The 18,493-nt window shown below is 31.7% G+C and overlaps 1 long non-coding RNA gene across 1 annotated transcript in view; it reads left to right on the forward strand.

Annotated features, from left to right (window-relative positions):
* The first annotated feature begins 760 nt into the window (after positions 1 to 760).
* The window catches only part of LOC134737699 (uncharacterized), a 148,547-nt gene continuing 130,814 nt past the window's right edge, over positions 761 to 18,493 (forward strand). The window contains exon 1 of the long non-coding RNA XR_010122856.1: positions 761 to 894. This is a non-coding gene — a long non-coding RNA (uncharacterized LOC134737699). The remainder of the gene's footprint in view (positions 895 to 18,493) is intronic.

Genomic DNA, 18,493 nt, shown 5'->3' on the forward strand with positions numbered 1-18,493 from the left:
TTTCTGTTTTTCAATTAACACTTTAATATAGGCTACTTATAACTTTTTTCCTGAGTGTATTATTTTTCAAAATGAAAAGTCAAATTTTTATCAATATACCATAGTTTTCCAAGACACATCAGCACGTAATCCAATTAACATAATCCAAGGCATATGTTGCATGATTTTAAATATTGCATTAACAAAGCTGAAAAAATATAGACAGATAAAAGTGGGTATCTCTCACAGAGGGATGATAATTTAAAACCATGTTCTTCTATTGATCTTCTCAAATACACATTTGATTCTAATTTTTCTTGTTCTATCTTGATAGTCTAAGAACTAGTTTTGGGTGAAAACTATTCTAAGGATGTCATAGTCTTCATTGATTGCTAAAACTGCAGTGAATAGGCAAAGATAGAATTTTGGACTTGATATTACAAACATGGTTAAGCTTCCATGACTTTATAATGAATTTCTGTGTATTAATCTTGAACATTATTTTCTTGAAAATATTGCATAATTTTAGCACTGTTGCTCAGAATTTCACACTGAGTTCTCTCTCTGTCTCACTCTTTCTTTTTTTTTTCTTTTTTTTTTTTTTTTGTCAGAGCTTCTCGCTTGTTGCCCAGGCTGGAGTGCGATGGTGCGATCTCAGCTTACTGCAACCTCCGCCTGACAGGTTCAAGCAATTCTCCTGCCTTAGCCTCCCAAGTAGCTGGAATTACAAGTGCCCACCACCATGTCCAGCTAATTTTTTTTTTTGTATTTTTAGTACAGATGGGTTTTCACCATGTTGGCCAGCCCGGTCTTGAACTCCATCAGCCTCCCAAAGTGCTGGGATTACAGACGTGAGCCGGCATGCCCGGCCTCCCTGCTGAATCCTTTCTTCATTTTATCATAATCCTTCTAAATGTAAGTAAAAGTTTTTTATTTATATAATAAAATATTTATGAAAACTCATTTTAAAATTATCAAAATGTCTCTGGTGCTTCTGATAATACAGATAAATACTGGCAAATACATTTTGTAATCAAAATTAAATATTAAAATACTAAATATGACATTTCTTGAGAACAAGAGATGTTACATTGCAACAGAATTCTCTGACCTTGAAGAATGTATAAATTATTACTTTTGGAATTGTTTTCATTTGTAACTCATTTTTTCCAGTTTTACAAGCTCTACTGCTTTTCTGCTATGAAAAATGAGGACATTAACATGTTTTGCTTTACTTTCATCTCCCTATTATTCTGCCAAATTTTGTTATTTATATTTTTAATTTTACATTTTAAATCTTCACAATTATGGTACATGTTAATAACACTGATAAGTATTTCTAGTACTCTTTTCCAAACATATGGTACAATTGTAATTTCTATTCTGGCCTCAGTCAACTCGGGCTTCCATAACATAATACCAAAGCTCCACTGAAGACTTTCCTCAGGTTGGTGGTCTGAGGAACTTCCACAGGCACTGTCCCCTGCCGACTTATATCTATGTATTAATGTGGTAGAAATGAATACTGTTTGTTGTGCTAAGCCATTGAGATATTTCAGCAAATATTACTATGGTATAAGTTAGCTCATCTGGATGTATGTACAAAACTGTACAATTTGATCTGTATCTGTAGCTTCCACATGTTTTAGTTCTACAATTTCATCTTCATCACCAATCTAGCTCAATCACTTTATCTTGTATTATTTAACTTATTATCAAATAGCTTTCTTTTTAAAAGGTAGTATGTAATGTTGTGCATTTGTAGGCATATCTATACTCTTTATAAATGAAGGAAATGCAGTGATTAGGTTTGTTTTATTTTTCTGAACTCTGAAATTTTTTTCACTCTTTTCACATTGAGCTCTGTTTTAGAGAAGTCTGAGAATAGTGTGATATTTTTCTTCTTATATTTGATGTTCTTTTCTGCTGGAGAGAACATGAATGTTTAAATTCTTTGTACTGAGACATATTATACGCATATAGAAAAGTACACAATACATAAAGGATGATGTAATGAATAATTACAAAGGAAACTTCCAGTGTGAAAAATACAACATTGCCAGGTTTATAGCCTGCCCTTCAAGAGGCCTTATAAGATTATTTCTCTCTTCTCCTCCTGGAATGACAACAAATACTTTAACTTTTCTTATTACTTCTTGCTTTCTTTATATTTTGCCACCTCTGTATATACTTAAAAATATAAATTTATTTTTTATAATTTTCCAAAACTGGGAACTAAAAGAAATGACATGAAGTAGTGAGTTTATTAACTATCTGTCAGTGAAAAGATCGAAAAATCAACAAAAACAACTAATGTTAGAGACTTTATGTTGGAAGAATCAGTTAGTTACTTGAGGAAAATCTCCATAAATGGTAAAATTTAGAGGGAACAATTAAAAATCACTTCATGGTTTTGTGTTAATAATATTGCGAGAGTAATGGTATCACTCAAACCTGCAATTTTTTAAAAAGAATTTTATTCACATTTATTGTATTACATTTGCATATGCATTTAGAGACCAGGGCATAGATAGAAAGAGAGAGATTGGTGTATATAATAAAATATGGCAGCTACTTTCTTTGATGGGCAAATATGGAACCTTCCAATGTGTATATATTTCTTCTGGAAACAAAGTTCTTTTGTTATAATTTAAATAGTTCATGCAAACACCACTGCTAAACACAAAAAGTTATATATTTTTTTCTTATTAGAAATGAAATATAAAACACTACCTTATTTTAAGCTTAAGGAATATTTTGACAGATAGCTGAGCTAACAGTATGTTTAAACAAAACAAAAGAGCAACTATTTAATAGAGTTATTCCCTGAAAGGCTAGCACCATGTGTTCATAAGCAATCTGAAAATGTTTTTATTTTTTTTCTTGATGGCTTATTCGTTGTTGGCAGGGTTTTGGGGTTTTGTTTTGTCTTTGAAAGCCTAAAATTACTAAGAAAAAATGGATTTGGAATATACTAACAGAGATTTTCTGGCATATTGGTTTGTATTATCATTGTGACCAAGCACTTGATTAATAGTGTAGAATATATTAAATTCTTTGGGTATGTTTGGGAATTGGAATTGTAATCCCAGAAATGGTGATACAGACTTTTGAGAGACACCTAATATTTTCTCTGTAATTAAAATTTTGATTCTAAGGTTACATGTCACATAGATTCCTTATGGATCAACTCTTCCTGAAATACATTTTTATTGTGATGTTAACAAATTACATGCATTTTTATTGGTTTAATGCTCAGAAAATATTAAATTTCTTTTAAAAGAAGCATTCAACAAAATGCAAAGATTTTCCTCCACTTACTAAGTACCTTGAAAATGTTCTTTGCCCTCTGACCTTTACAGGAGCACAAATTTGAAGCCTTAAATAGTGAATGTCAGAGTACTTTCCTGGAGGCGTAAGGAGCTCACTTATAGTTATTACACAACTCACATACCTTTATATAGTTTCTGCTCTAGGAAATAAAAGGTTAAACACATCTTTCACAATGCAAAAGCCAAACAGTGACAAATGAAAGGTCATGTTTTTTAACCTCTTTTTCTTATCTATAATGTTCAAAAAATACTACTGTGAATAAAACGTTTTAAATAGAAAATTATATTCAAAGGATTGTAACTTTCATGACATCTTATGTCCTAGTAGCGTGCAAACAAATTTGGAAATCATTCTAACAGTTAAGGCTAGCACAATGAAATTGTAATTACAGGACAATATTTTGAGGTAAAGTATAAATGGGAAATTTCAACCATTCATAATCAAAATCGACAAATAGAATCTCCATTGCTGGGAATATATGACATATAACTATTCCATACATTAATGTATTTTAGTATTCAGATTTATCATCTATTTTTAATCCATGGTAATTGAATTTTTTTAATATTGACAATTTTTAATTGTAAACAATTATCTTCAGAGAAAAACTTCTCAAAATATTTATATTGAAATATTATAGGATGATTTTTTTTTTTGGCTTTCATCTCTATGAAAAATGCTGTCTTTGAAACTGGCATCTTCTATAATCAGAAAAGTTTTGACATTGTGACTCAGTATATTTGATGTCTGGAGATTTTAGCAATGGCCCTAGGCTTTAGGAAACTAGATTGACAATCCAGTGTCTAGGCTGTTTGTGAAGATATGCAGAATCAAATATGGATAAATAATGAAATTAAAGTAGATCTGAATTATTGAAGGATCCTCTAATCTATCAAAGGCTGCAAACGACAAAAATTCACTAGTTTAATGAAATAACATCTAAACAGAGAGCATAATCCAAACATATTTAGCAAAAGAAAAGTAATGGAACAGTCAAAGTGAGAATGAGCTTCATTCTCTCAGATCAGAGAATTTCAGATGCATATGATACGTAACTTTCTGACACTGAATTTTCACTCATACATCATAGTGACACATTGTCCAATACAAATTCAGATATGTGTAAGTGTAAAATACACACTAGATTTCAAAACTTAGTTGAAAAAGTATGTCATATAGCTTCAGTAATTTTTATGCTGATTATATGGTAACATGATATTTTGAATACTAAAGTTAATTTCACCTGTTTCCTTTCACCTTTATAAATATGCCACTCAACAATTTTAAATTATGTATGTGGTTAACACCATTATCACAGTTAACTGAGATTCTGTGGTCTTGAAGAATTATCTTTATTTTCTATGAAAGTTTGTGATCTCCAAGTTAATAAGAAGCTTTACCATGACTCTCTAGCAATGGCTACAACTGAAGAGCCTTCAAAGTTTGATTTACTAAGAAAATCACATTCTTCTCTAAATATTTCACACCTCCCTTTCTTTTGCAAGGGTCTGGTTAAGTCCTCTTGAGGATCATCATTTCAATATTTTAAGATTTGGATAAACTCATTTGATATGTTTGAGGTTAATTGGATGATTACTTGTTTTAGGCACTAAGTTAATTTATAAATAGTCTTGAGAGTTTTCTAGACCTTAAACATTTAAAACTTCAGTGTAATGTGAACCTCTCTTTAAATAAATAATTATTTTCTTGAAAAAGAAGAAAATACATTAAAACTCGCAAGCCTCACCTTGAAACGTTTGCACATTATATTTTATAAACCATACCATTTGATTACTGTTCTAGTTTTTCCGATAATGCTCTGTAATCACTATCTGTATTTTACTCAAGCACTCTATATGTACTACTGCATTATATTGAATACATTTCATGTGTTATGTATGTAAAATGTATGAAACATATTTTAAATGGCTTAAAAACTTATTTGTGTAGGTGATGTGTATTATCAATTGGACTAGGAAGTTAGAAGAAAATGTAAAAAAAAAAATGCATGCAATTTTGGTAAAACAATCCTCTTCAGCACTACAAGTCTTTGGTTTTGAATCAGATTTACAAAAATTAAATGTAATTTTATAAATATACTAACATGGTTTCATATTTTGTTTTTGTGTCTACAAACCATTTTGAAATGCAAGAAAATATAAAGCCATTAAAATATTTTCTTGAGTTGAAGTTCTTTTCCAAAGGGTCATTTACACCTTTACATATTTTTTTATGTTTTAGTGATTATTAAAGTACACTTCTTGAGTGTGCGATGCTCTTCAAAAGTTAATTTTACTAACTTTAGCGAACTAGACATGAATATTTAATACATAAATTACAAATAAAATTGTTTTAAATCTCTCACCTATCTCTTAGAATTGCCACATAATTTGAGAATTATATAACACAATTTCCAGATTGTTGTAGAAGATCAAAGCCAGAAAAGTATTATTTACATGTATTTTAAGTCAATTGACCAAAGATTTCTTTGTTTGCCAATACAATGCCCACGTGGTTGGTATGTATAACTATAGACTTCATTATTCTGTGTAAAATATAACTATAACTTTTTTACAAGGTATCTATACAAGGAAGAAAACTAAAATAAAAATAAAAAACAAAATCATTTCCCTTTTATGATCAACATGGAATTTATCTCATCATATTTATTTCAGATAGACATCAAAAGAGTCTGTAGGGAAGGGCCTGATGCAAATACCTTTCTCTCATTTTTCTGACATGTGTAATGACTCATTTATTATTTAATCTTCACTGTTTAATTGATACAATGTGCTAATTAGGGCTTAGGTTTACAGCTTTTGCATATACTTTATGATATCATAAAGAAAAGAAACTGTGCAATTTTCTCAATTGAAAGTATTGCACTTGATCATATGAACCTTGTATTTCTTGAGACATGCACAAATACAGTATAAATAACCAAACCTCACAGATTAAGCAAATGTTCTCTGACATAAAATGAAGCACTTGCTTTGAAAACTATTGGATGATTTTGACATTAAAATATGTGTTTTGAACACATATTTTCACAGTAGTAAAGGGTATGTAGTGGTAGGCATTAAGGGTATACCATAATGCCTTTGCACTTCAAAACATTAAATTCTCCTTTGAATGGCTCCCATTATTCTTCCTATTGAAGGGCATTTTCTTCCCTCAAAAAATAAAATAACAACTTAAGAAGTAGATTAATTTCCCTTCAGGAACAAGCAATCTTAGATTGATCTTATGTATTTTATTTGTGTATACTTTGCTGTATATATCTGCAGGATAATAATAATGGGCAAAGCTAGAAATGAACATTGTTATCCTCATTTTAACTTTTAAATTTAAAATTTATTCCATATGCAACTGAAATTGACAATGACAATCCATAGTTGTGAAATAAAGCAAAGTAAAACTTTGTTCTTGTTTTTTAATTACTGAGAGAATATTTGAAATCTAATCTATTTTTCAGTTAAATCCAAATGATCTTACAAGGTTTAAATCACATGACGTAGCTTCAAGTTTTCTTCTGCATTTAGAAGGCAGAAGAAAAGGATAATTAAGCTTCAGCTAGCTCCACACTTAAATATACCTCCTCCCTTCTAGTAGTCTTTTATTTCCTATTCTCAATTGTGTATGTTTTCTGTTTATTTTTTCTACCAAAATCAGAATTGTAATTGTGTCCATCTATTTTCTTTTCACTTATTTTATTATTTCTTTTCCAAGTTAGGTCTCATACTTAGCTCATTTCATTATTTTTGTTATAGATAATCAAAGAAACTCTGTAAAATAGTATGCAGATACAATTTTATTGTTTCAGCATTTACTTTGTCTGATATTGAATAGTCTCCTTTTTGTATTAATACCTTTATGCTTTGATATTTTTGAGTTATTTTTCTGCTTTACTTAGAGATCATTTAAAATATTCTCGGAGTTTCCAGGTTTTATTTGTTTTTATTATTTTTATTTTGCTTATTTTCTAGTTTTATTGAAAAACTATGGCTTAGTTATAAAGTTAAATATTGCAAAATATATCAGTTATAGTGCTTGCCCTCTCTCTCCATATATGGAGGATCCGTTATTTAATCCTCACTTTAGGTGAAACCTACAAGGGAAACTCTTAAAGTTACTATATTTTTATTGGAAATAAAGCAAAGGTTATTGGCAATAATATCTTACAGCTCAACCAGAAAACTACATGTGTTAAGACTATTAAAGGGAGGAGCTATTTTGGGTATTGCCTTGTGCAATTAAAAAAAAATAACAACCTTTCCTTTTTTAGTAACCACAAAAAATTTTGCTTACTGCCTATGTTCCACTGTAGAAACTAATTTCTTTTCAGAAATGGTAGAATAAGAAGTGAAAGGGACAAAATGGAAAGATAGAGACTTGAATAGTACTTGTTCCTGAAAACAGCCAAATAGAAAAATAAAAAATAAAATAAAATAAAAATCAAAACGACAAATCTGAGGCAGTGACAAAGGAGAAACAAGAAAGAATATTGGGGCTGAAATGTGGGGTTTCTGCCCCTAAATTTGGCCGGGCGTGATGGCTTACTCCTGTAATCCCAGCACTTTGGGAGGCCAGGGCCGGTGGATCACCTGAGGTCAGGAGTTCGAGACCAGCCTGGCCAAAATGGTGAAACCCTGTCTCGACTAAAAAATATATATATATACAAAAAGAAAGAAAGAAAGAAAGAAGATTGAAGTATTGCACTGTGGGACATTTACCACAATGGATTTAGTACCTCTAGTGTCCAGGCTGCGTGTAACTTGAGCCTCTCCCTTAGCCCTGTCTCTCCTCACCCTTCTATTCTTTTCCGGGTCATTTATTTGCAAAGCCATGTGCTGTGACCATTACCTTCTGCATTTTCATTACGATCAGTTAAAGTATCTATAACTGTTTACCAGGATTTTAAACGTTCTGACTTCTCATAACTGGGTTATTCTTGCCATTAGTTTAAATAAAGGCAGTGCTGCCAATTATTGTGCATTGATATTTTCAAATCTCATATATATATATGACAGTTTGTCATGTAAAATCTGTTAAATGGATATTTTATGATTTTCATGAAAGTTAGAAAGGCTATAATAGTCTTAGAATGTGGTTAAGAAAAAGTAGAAAATCTAGATAGAAAAATAATTTGCTTATATTAGAACGTGCTTGAGCTCTGAGGGAAGAAAGTTAATTGCTTTCCCTGAAGGTTTTTTATTTCTTTTCTTTTCTTTTTTTTTTTTTTTTTCAATAATACATCTTTATTTTTCTGGAAGCTTTTCTGTAGAGCCAAGAATTGAGGCAGAGAAATACATCAAGATATTTTGATCAATAATTTTATGAGATTTAATTCTTTCGCTCAAAGTGTCAGTTTTTCAGAGTTAAGTCTGTTTCCAGGCTCATATAATATAACCAAATTTGTACTGTTACTCTGAGAATTAAATATGATTGACCTTGCTACGTACCTAGTATATTACCTGTCACATGGTATACACTCAGTACATGTTATCTATCATTACCATTCCTTTAAAAAATAGATTTAAATACAACTCAGAACATAATTTTAATTTGCAATTAAACAATGACAGGCACTGGAATTTTTTGTTCCCAACTGCCAACATAATTATGGTATCATAAAATTTAAAATGTTCAGCAAAATTTTTGGTCAAATAAGGAGATGATAAAGCTAATAACTAAACTCTTGTTTCTTTGGTGATCTATTCTTCTCTATGTTCCCTCACGGGGATTTCTAATTTTAGCTTTTATGCTAATGACTACGAAAGACCAATTTCTAATCTAGCCCTGTAAGAAACTCAGTTACAGTAGAAAAGGTAATAAAAAAAAAAGCACAGAGAATGTTTTGCTGTAAAAAGCCATAAAAGTCAAATCTCAGAAAAATCATCTTTCTATATGCATACTATATACTTATATTGCAGATAAATAAGGCACAGAGTAGTTAAATGTCAGGCCTCTGAGCCCAAGCTAAGCCATTGCATCCCCTGTGACCTGCACGTGTAGGCCCAGATGGCCTGAAGTAACTGAAGAATCACAAAAGAAGTGAAAATGGCCTGTTCCTGCCTTAACTGATGACATTACACCACAAAAGAAGTGAAAATGGCCGGTTCCTTGCCTTAACTGATGACATTCCTTCTCCTGGCTCATCCTGCTCAAAAAGCTCCCCCACTGAGCGCCTTGTGACTCCCACTCCTGCCCACCAGAGAACAACCCCCCTTTGACTGTAATTTTCCTTTACTTAACCAAATCTTATAAAATGGTCCCACCTCTATCTCCCTTCGCTGACGCGAGTGAAAAAATATCTCATCAAAGCATCAAAGGTCACAGAATTCAAATCTGTCCTTCCTGACCTAAAATTATAACCACTATAATTCACTTACATAAAATATTATTTAGTAGATGATGACTATTATTATTTTGAGACAGGATCTCCCACTCTTGCCCAGGCTGAAGTGCAGTGGTGTGATCTTGGCTCACTGAAGCCTCAAACACCCGGGGTCAAGCAGTCTTCCTACCTCAACCTCTCAAATAGCTGGTACTACAGAAATAAGACACCATGCCTTGCTAGTTGTTTTTTTGTTTGTTTGTTTTTGAGAAAGGGTCTCCCTATATTGCCCGGTTTTGAACTACTGGGCTCAAGCGGTCCTCTTGTGCTGGGATTAGAGGAGTGAGCCACTGTGCCCAGCCAGAGCAGATATTTAACAAGCTCAAATATAGTGTTCTATTTCATAGTTGCTCTGTATCAGGGTGATAAAATACAACTTTAGCCAATTCATGCATACTCATACTCGCAGAAAATAAATATATATACATATGTTGTACATCAGTGCAACATGTCTTTGTATATGTATATACATATACATATATGGTTTCTAAGTTATAGTAACATTAAACATGCACACACACACTCTTGAACTAAATGTTTGGAACTCAACAACATGCAACAATCTATGATATTATTCAATGGCATATGTTTTACAATACCATGTCCCAAAATATAGTTTTACTAAAAAGCTGGTTTGCTCTTGATGGTTTAAAATGCTGTTTCCCTTCAATTTAAAACATGCAAAATATCCAATTTCTTTTAATACTAGTAATTTTATTATAACTCACATCCAGGAATAACACAGCATTATCTCAATTCTATTCCAGTAATTCACCACTTCATGTTGGTTCATTAGTCATACCATAAATCAATAGCAGGTTGTCCAACTGCAATATAAGAATATTTCACTTAACCTTTATTTTTTGCTACTATCCACTAGAAATAGCAGTTCAGGGCTTCAGAGAAGAAACACAAAAATACTAAAGCTTTACTGGCATAACATAAGCTCTATTAAATTAGGTCAGATGCAAATATATATGCATGTATTTTAAATTAAATTATATCTTAATACAGTAGAATTTTTCCATATATATAAATGTTTCCATATATATAAATTTATCACTGGACACTTTTCCTCTTAAGCACATCATTTATGGAAGATTTCTATGTGGTAAATGGACTGTCCACTTGTTACTGGCAGATCTTGTCTACCTAATGAGTTGCCTCCAACAACATGATTTTATCTATTTTTCTGATTGAAATACTTCATATGATGTAAATAATCATTCTAATACACATATTCTTTTCTATACAGTGAAAGTTGTATAAAAGAAAGTGCTTTTAAGTAACTCTTTAGTAAAATCACATGGCTATCAATTCTAATAACTCATCAAAATTGTGAAAGAAGAAAATGATATAAGGTAATGTTTCTCAATTACAATGAAATGTTTAAGTTCTGCACGATAGCACACATTTGATAGGCTGCAATTTTACAAGGTACAGAAGTTTGAAATAATATATAGAATTACTAAATAAAATAAGAGAAGACGCATCCAAAAAGATAGAAAAATGGTCGAGCCCAATAAAAGAGTGATAATGAAGGAGCTGGTTCACTTCAAAGAAAAGTGTCTCAAATAAACTCCATCATATTGTATTGAAATTCTTTTATTTTTGAAAAAAAATCCGTATTTTTACTAAAAGGAAAAATACTTTGATAGATAATGACTGTCATGAAATGGCAGTGGCAATTGGCATTTGACTTATCAGTAAATACCACTTTCTAAAGTATTATACACCAGTTGTAAATATGTAATATATATACTCACCTTAAGATGGGCCTTGAAAAATTGCTCTGCTCTGTACTTTATAAATACTACCTTATACATTGAACGCTAAATTGTATAATGCTATATTTCTTTGAAAATAACCTGTCTTTTGGCCTGGGCCTGTAATCTCAGCACTTTGAGAGGCCTAGGCAGGAGAACTGCTTGAGGCCAGGAGTTCGAGACCAGCCTAGGCAACATAGTGAGACACCCATCTCTACAAAAAAAATTTTTAAAAATAGCTACGCATGGTGGTATGTGCCTGCAGTCCTACTTGCTGGAAAGGCTGAAGAAGGAGGATCACTTAAGCTCAGGAGTTTGAGGTTACAGTGAGCTGTGATCACACTACTGCACTCCAGCCTGGGCAACTGAGCAAGACCCTGTCTCTAAAATAACAACAACAATGATAATAATGTGTTCTTTTTTTCACCTGGACGTCACCTCAGCTTAGTTCTAAATACCCTCAGAAATCTTTAGATAATTCAGTAAAATAGTATTGTTTCTTTCACTATATTATCCTAAGTGCTGTAATTATGTTATAATATAGTCCAACTAGTGAAAAATATTTGTCTCAATTATCCACTCTTTTTTTATTTAAAGACTTAAGTGTTTTCTATTTCACAAAACATTAGACTCAAAATTATTTACATCTTTGGCTTTGATTTTAAAATTCATTGCCTTGAAATATTGCGGCTGTTACCACAGCAGTAGGAATCATTGCTAAATGCTTATCATGCATTTAGAATGGCACTCAAAGAGATTGTTCATTCAAGCAATCAATTCCATTTTGGTTTGTTTTCAGTTTGATTATATTTCACTTAAAACTTAGAAAGCCTAAATAAATCCCATGATACTCATAAAATAAATAAGGATTTTTTATTAATGACACTTCCTTCAAAATATAAGCATTTTTGATCTTTAATAAAAATTATAAATATTTGCTTGGAAAGAAAAACTTATGTTTCTCCTTTCTCCTACTCATTGATAATCTTCTTATTGAAGCATAGCATGTATAGGGATTTATCTACTGTTTCCTCAAGACTTCTAGAGGTAAGAACATAAGTGATAGAATTTTGAACAAGGCTGAGAGCTTGTAGAAGAGTCTAAATCAGAGGAGAGTATTTGACCTATTTAAGGAAGGAAAATTGACTTAAAGTTCTCATTATACAGAACATAAAAGTAGTAGATAAATGATAATTTGAGAAACATTACAATCATTTCTCTGAGGTGTACATACAGTTAGTGGTGGATTATTTGGTTTGTCTCTGGGTCAAGAGAGAAGTACTGGGATTCAATTGGCATCACTCTGTGTGGGGCTGAAGAACGGATATCTAAAATCCTGTACTCATGTGATTATAGCCTGAATTGACTATGCATCCAAGTTTTTTCCAGGACAGTCTTGATAATTTATACTATTTTTTTCAGTTTATTTAATATTTAGTGTTCCATTTAACTCATTAAAATGTCTTTGTTTGAAAAATAGATTATTTTGGCACTCTATTAAACTAAATAAAAGAGTCAAACTGAGCCACTGGACAAGTGGCTTAGGTAAGGAATAAAATATAAGTTATGTAGTCCAAGCAATGTGGTGTGAGGAATCAAATAACTTCATACAGGAGCAAAAGTTAACAGGAGATGATTCAGAATCTTTCTACTACTAGAGTACAGGTATTTCCTACAATGCCTTGCACAATGGCATCTTAGGTTATTTGAGTTTTTATTAAAATATCTGTGCATGAATGAATAGGAAAATTGAAGGGAGAAGTTCTAGAGAATATGATTACACCTAGGCTTGTCAAAGACAAAGAAAGGAATGTAGTCACTGCAAAAGAAAATAAATCTTTTTTGAGAGACAAAAATAAATATAAATTGACATCCAGGAGAATACTAAGTATAAACCAGAAAGTACTGTCCTTTTCTTACACTGAGTGATGTTATGTCTCAAAATCAAATGCTTCAAATAATACTTGTGATCTCAGTAGTTCAATAAATGCTATCAGCATTGATAAATGATGATAAACAGATGAAAAACCTGTGATGAATTAAGTGTAAATTCGTCTCCTGATCATGGAATAATAATTAGATGTCTACAGGAAATAATATATAAATACATTTGAATATATAAATGTAGAAATATACAGCATATCTGAGTATTAATTGTAAAATGCTTTTAACAAAATGTTTATTATTTAATTCTATCAAAGTTATTTTTAAAACTACAATTCTTTATGTTTATTATTAGACTTGTTTACTCAGCAAAACCCAACAATAACATTTATGGTATAGAAAATTTTAGGAAATTGTTTTGATGCATAAAAGAATATGGAAACTGTAAGAATACAATGAATGAAGTAATAGGATTTACTTAGCCACAAAATATGATTCATAAACAAAGATATATATAATCGAATTGATAAAATATTCAATTAGTATACGCTTGATGTAAAAATATATGGGTATACACTTACTTTAAAATGTGTTACATTACTCAAGCACTTGGAAGAAATGACCAACATTTTAAGGTATACATTCTTAAGTATTTTCTATTTCTTGGACCTAAAACAGACACTAGATTGTTGGCTTTAATGTATGTACAGTTTATCTTGACAAATACACAAATGTATTACACTCCAGGAAATAATACATGAATTGTTCCCTTTTAAAAGCAGCTTGCTTTTACTGTTAGAGATACAGAAATAAGCATATTTTTATTTGTGTTTCATTAAGTTATGTGGTACCCAATATACAGGGTACTAATGCAGTGCAGTCTGAAAGGTGAACAGATGGGGTTTATTTTTAGCTTGCATTAGCACACCCCACCAAATACTCATTTGCCTGATACACCATTATAAACTAGCTTACAAGTTTAAAGTATAGCTTTGTCAGTGATATTCAAATAATAAAAGACAAATATGGAATAATTATAACATTGATGGCCAATGAGTAGCTAAAGCTATTTATTGTAAACAAATGGTTAAAAAGGTTATTCATATTGGGAGAATATATAGAGCTCTCAGTAATGTAAAAGTTGGAAAAGCCTTTTCATTCAGCAGTTTTTTTCAGGAAAAATTTGCAATGAAGATGGGGGAAATAATTAAGGGTACATAAATACCTTATGAAGTAAATTAAGGAAACAATATGTTATATTTTAAGATTATAAAATTCTGTTTCACCTTTTTTGAGGTATAATTTCTTTTTTTTTTTGACGCGGAGTCTCGCTCTGTCACCCAGGCTGGAGTGCAGTGGCGCGATCTGGGCTTACTGCAAGCTCCGCCTCCCGGGTTCACGCGTTCTCCTGCCTCAGCCTCGCTAGTAGCTGGGACTACAGGCGCCCGCCATCACGCCCGGCTAATTTTTTTTTGTATTTTTAGTAGAGACGGGGTTTCACCGTGTTAGCCACCGTGGTCTCGATCTCCTGACCTTGTGATCCGCCTGCCTCAGCCTCCCAAAGTGCTGGGATTACAGGCGTGAGCCACGGCGCCCGGCCTTGAGGTATAATTTCTGTTACAGCATAAACTCCCAGTTTAAATATGTTCAAAATGTTTAATGCAGATTACCACTATGGAATAAAATTTTATTTTTATCTGTAAAAATTTATGCATCATTGTTTATATTTAATATTTGTCCTAAAAGTTTAAATAATAATTTTTAATATATACTGTTTCTTTATTTAAATTTTTCAAAGAAATTAATTGAATTTCTCACGAAGTAATTTAATTATTGATTCCACTTCTTATTTGTGTATCTGGATTAGGGAGGTTACAATTAATTTTTAAATATCATTTTGATGGTTCTGACAACCTACTGTTTAACCCACTTACTCCAGTCTGTGTGTTCTCAATGGGGTTAATATCACCTCCAACCGAGTGAAAATGGGTTCTTCAGTGGAGGAGGGGAGTAAAAATGTTTTATACTATTACTACATATAAAATACAGATATATGGATAATATAAAAATGGGGATAATATCACCTCCAACTGAGCGAAAATGGGTTCTTCAGTGGAGGAGGGGAGTAAAAATGTTTCATACTATTGCTGTGTATAAAATACTGATATATGGAGTATATAAAAACAGATGTTTGTGGTATTGAAATTTCATGGGGGGGATAATGAAAACAATGCCTAAAAAGACTCTTTATGGAGGCGGTAATTTTAAAATGCTGAGACATGCAATTCTGATTCATTTTTTTTTTGTTTTCCTCTCTTCACCATCTGAAGTTAAGGTATATTTTACGTGGAGTACAATGTATTGATCTTAAGTACAGACTTGAATAAGTTTCACAAATACATCCACTACAATCATGAAAAAAATTGCATCATGAGTAACAATTCCTGTCAGCATCTTTTCAAGCAATGCCCCACAGAAACAAATATTTATTTGTAATTTCGTGTCTATTTTCTCCATTTCTATCACAGTAAATTAATTTTGCCTGTTTTGAGCTTTATATAAATGGAATAACACGATATCTACTGGTTGGTAACTTTTTTTTTCTTAACATAGGTTCTGTGAAGATTACGCAATGTAAATATGACATGATTTAGTTATTCATTCTTCTGTTGATGGACATTCAAGTTGTTTCCAGTTTTTGAATTATTAATAAAACCAGGATGACATTATAGTATAAGAGAAAAATAAAGAAATGAGAGGATAAAAAGTCTAATTTCAGAGGAAAAGAAAAAAATACTATCTAAAAATAAGACAATCTCATAAGCCTTCTCCAAGTTACCCAAAGGTTCATATGTATATAAAAAACAAATTAAATTCATCTTGAATCAGGAGAATCTTACATAGAAAACATATTAAACATATCAGAATATGTATTAAAAAGTAATTTCATAGATAAAAATTCATCAAAAAATCTAACTTAGCATATTATGTTATTTATTTTCCCCCCTGTAGGCATATGCTTCCAATATTAAAAAAAAGTCTAAACTTATAACAGTCAAGCAAATGGTACACAATTGTTTTTTGTTGTTGTTTTTTTTTCCATATTGAGCTTGGTTGATTAGGAAATGAATGATACAACTTACCAAGAATCAAATGTTTTCATTCAGATGTCTCATCTCTGTCTTAAACTTGCAAATCTCACAAATAAAGCATCAATTTAAATGTTATTTTCCTGACTAGTTTTCAGTTATTGCACAATTAAGTGTTGATACAAATGTAATAATTAGGAATACTCTGTGGCAATACAAAGACGTTGATTGCATTTGTAATTTAAGTCAATTTAGCAAAGTTAAATAAAGATTCGTTCATTGTACAAAACAATAAATTAATCCAATTGACAAAACAAGTTGTAGAGATAGTAGTATTGTTTCCTAAAGATTATCTCTGCATTTCTCAGTAAATTATCTTTCAATTACTATTATTTTGGAATATTTCATAGGGAGAATGAAAAAAATCTTTAAATGCCAGAGTTATTGCTATGGTACTATATTTACTTCTTATGATCATCAATTTTAATCTTTTCTAAATCATAACTCTTAGTTTTAGAGTCAATATTTCTTTTTTTTTGTTTTGTTTTTTGAGACGGAGTCTTGCTCTGTTGCCCAGGCTGGAGTGCAGTGGTGACATCTTGGCTCACTGCAAGCTCCGCCTCCTGAGTTCAGGCCATTCTCCTGCCTTAGCCTTCCGAGTAGCTGGGACTACAGGCGCCCGCCACCATGCCCGGTTAATTTTTTGTATTTTTAGTAGAGACGGGGTTTTATCATGTTAGCCAGGATGGTCTCGATCTCCTGACCTCGTGATCCGCCCACCTCGGTCTCCCAAAGTGCTGGGATTACAGGTGTGAGCCGCCGCGCCCAGCCTAGGGTCAATATTTCTTATGTTTTCACTAAAAAAAAATTGACCATTACCACAGTGATAGACAACTCTTTAAAATAAAAATAAGAAAGCAGTCTTGGTTATTGGCCCCTAGTCTCTCTCTAAAGAGAACTTTGCTATACAGAAGTGCAATCAGTGTGGTGTAGCTATACCCAATGCTCTGTATAAACACTAATAACTTGATAGTCTCTGACAGATGACTATTATTGTCAGCTAAAATTCTGTGATAGTGTATGTGCTATGGTCTGAATATTTCTGTTCTCCTGAAATTCATATGTTTAAATCATAACTCCCAAAGTGATCATACTAAGTGCTGGAGCCTTTGGTAGGTGATTAAGTTATGAGGATGGTCCTCAAAATTGGGATTAGTGCCTTTATAAAAGAGAACATGTAAGGATACAGCAAACAGACATTGTCTGTGAGGAACTGGCCCTCACCAGATACTAAGTATTCCTGTTGCCTTTATCTTGGATTTCCCAGCCTCCAGAACTGTGAGAAATAAATGTTTATTGTTCATAAGCCACCCAGTTTGTGGTAGTTGGTACTAGCAGCCAAAATGGAGTAAGACAATAAGGAATACTATTCTTTATTGAGAAAGGTTAAATTTTTGTCAAAATATTGTTTTACATTGCATCATACGCAATCTTTAAAAAGTGAAGCGTAAAACAAAGTATAATATCTAAAGCTATAAAACTTCTAGCAGAAAACAGGAGAAAAACTTTTGTGATCTTGGTTAGCAATGATTTCTTAGATACAACACTAAAGGCATGATCTGTTAAGTAACTATAAATTGTACTTTCTCAAAATTGAGAACTTCTGTTCTTTAAAAGATATTATAATAAAAATATAATGCTACAGGTTGGAATGAATGTTTAAAAATCATATATCTGATATATAATTTATAGAATAAATACATTCTCAAAACTCAAACGGCAAACAAATTAAAAATGGGCAAATGTTTTACACAATCATTGATCAAATAATATATATGTATAGCATATGTAATCACATGCATGAAAAGATGCCCGACATCATTAGTCATTTAGAAAATTCAAATTTAACTCCTAATAAGATACGACTAAAAACCTACCAGGGTGCTAAAATTTCTAAGTGAAACAAGTGTTTAAAAACTGACAATACAAAGTATTGACAAGGTTGTGAAGTAAGTTGAACCCTCATACATTTTGGTGGGAATGAA

Source organism: Pongo pygmaeus, chromosome 11 (assembly GCF_028885625.2).
Source record: "Pongo pygmaeus isolate AG05252 chromosome 11, NHGRI_mPonPyg2-v2.0_pri, whole genome shotgun sequence".
In the NCBI taxonomy this organism is placed as follows: Eukaryota; Metazoa; Chordata; class Mammalia; order Primates; family Hominidae; genus Pongo; species Pongo pygmaeus.